This window comes from Halictus rubicundus, unplaced genomic scaffold (genome assembly GCF_050948215.1).
Source record: "Halictus rubicundus isolate RS-2024b unplaced genomic scaffold, iyHalRubi1_principal scaffold0160, whole genome shotgun sequence".
NCBI lineage: Eukaryota > Metazoa > Arthropoda > Insecta > Hymenoptera > Halictidae > Halictus > Halictus rubicundus.
The window spans coordinates 188,308-190,498 of record NW_027488701.1 but is presented as its reverse complement, the minus strand read 5'-3'; the positions used below and the strand labels follow the sequence as shown (position 1 = coordinate 190,498).

Genomic DNA, 2,191 nt, shown 5'->3' with positions numbered 1-2,191 from the left:
TATATATACATTAATATATGAAGTAAGGTATGAAATTATCGAGTCAAAGTGGTCAATGTTTTTTCACTTTGCAATCAAATTCACAGAAGTTATTTATTCCTGATCACTATAAGCTGTTTCTATACTATATGTATCGATTGCCAAATGATTCCTTCAAATATCTCGATGCTTTAAATTTGACTGTGATTTCGGACCTGACATGAGTATAGAAATGCCGCGAGTGGAAATACTGGAACATTTCGGCAAGAAAAAAACGTAGATAAAGCGAATATGTACGAAATAGACATAATAAAGGATTTATTTTGTACATATTAAGAAGCAATATTTTATTCACTATATTGTCTTTTAATCTATTTCTTTTTTTTACTAATTATTTCGCCAGTCTTTGAGAATACTCTTTCGGAAGGAACAGATGTTGTCATAACACAAAGATACTCCTTCGCAAGCTTTGATAGTGTTACGTCCCAAGTGGTATGAATTACGATCTTAAGAGGATAGGACGCAGTTTCGAACCTACCTGCATACACCGGCTATGATTCGGGAAATTGAGGCTCGTTTAAATAACTTTGTACCCTTATTTTGAAAACAACAAAATTATTGATTTATTCAAAGTGTGGTTCTGAATCAGAGATTACAAATTTGATTTTACAAATATGGTTTATATAGCGCATATACTGGAGTGCTTACAAATAGTTTGATTATAATAATAATAATAATAATATTAATATTACCGTGATCACGGGTTCGGATTCGGTTACAATGTACTCCGACTGCTGACACTGGTCTTTGAAACGGTTTGTCGCGAAACAACTGAACGAACTATTTTAACTTCAAAAGAGACTACTGGACTATTGACTATGACTGAATAACTGATTGTTCACGATTGTCTGACTGACTGACTGACTATTTATAACTGAATTTTAGGAGTTGGTCCCCCTTTTTATAAGATGCACAATCCTTTGTTTTTCAAAGATGCTGGCACAGGAGTCTCTACCTTGCATCTTTTTATCTTCTTGATGTCTCCTGACTAGTCAGCTGTACGCCGACAGGATCTTTTTACCATGAAGTCGGCGTCTTTTCTTATAATTTGGCATATTTGGACACCTTTCCTGTTTGTTCTCAGCGTGTAAACTGAGAACTTCATCTGCGTGTCTTGCAGGAAGAAAAGTTGGAGTCGTTTCTCGTGCTACCTTACTGCGTAGAATTTTTAACATATATCTTAATCCTATTTTTACTTCTCCTCGTGCGACATAATCGGATGTCCATAATAATTCATAATAATTCTTCATCTGAGGGTTTATTCGTTGGCGGTCGAACCACCGGACGTTCACTGCCTCTGTCTGCTGGGACTGTGATTGACTGCAATTCTGTTCCCCGCGGGGAAAAAAAAAAACAGTAATAATCTATCTATCTATTATAACGTATCTATCTATTATAATCTATCTATCCATCTATCTGTGCATTGTGCGGCCACTTCTTACTTACAGTAACGAGCAAAACTGAGTCTACACTATTTCAAGCAACATAACTTTCTAAAAATTAGATCAAATGACTTGAATTTTATTGAGAAGTTAGAAGGATTAGTTTATTAGACGAGGTGTAAAAAATTTTTGAAAAAAATTTGAATTGGTCGGAATCGCAAAAGAAATAGTAAAAGTTGATTTTTTCAGGCTCTTTTATCTGAGCCTGTATTGAAAATTTAAAGAATGTATTTGATTCGTTCGAATAAATTATGTCCATGCTGAAAATTTCACCGGTATTGACTTATTCGTTTACGAGTTATAAACGATTAAAAATTGCGATTTTAAGCCGAAAATCGTGAAAAATGGCAATTTTTCCACTTTTTCTCTAAAGGGTGTGTGCCTGGATCACGCGAGTACTCAACAGCACAGAACGCTTCACGATTTTGCGTGTTATCCTTGCGCAGGGACCATGCTAATCTTCTCTGTATCGTTCCAAATTTAGTATATGTGCTGTCGAAGCAATTACATGTCAGACACAACCTCCATAATTTCCAACCAGGGCGTTTGATATGTCCCACCGGATATCTGGTGCAGCGAACGGACGATTATCGTCTGTGAGTTACGCACGATCTAACCACGAAATTATACTAAAGGCATAGAACATGTCAAGACACAACACAATCGTCCTACATATTTCATCGTCCATTACACAAGTATATATCATCGGA

General features: G+C 35.7%; 1 non-coding gene across 1 annotated transcript; it reads right to left on the bottom strand.

Annotated features, from left to right (window-relative positions):
• Positions 1-1,882: 1,882 nt before the first annotated feature.
• Positions 1,883-1,985, bottom strand: LOC143363874 (U6 spliceosomal RNA). Its single transcript, XR_013083940.1, has one exon. It is a non-coding gene; the product is annotated as a U6 spliceosomal RNA (small nuclear RNA).
• Between the last annotated feature and the right edge of the window lie 206 nt (positions 1,986-2,191).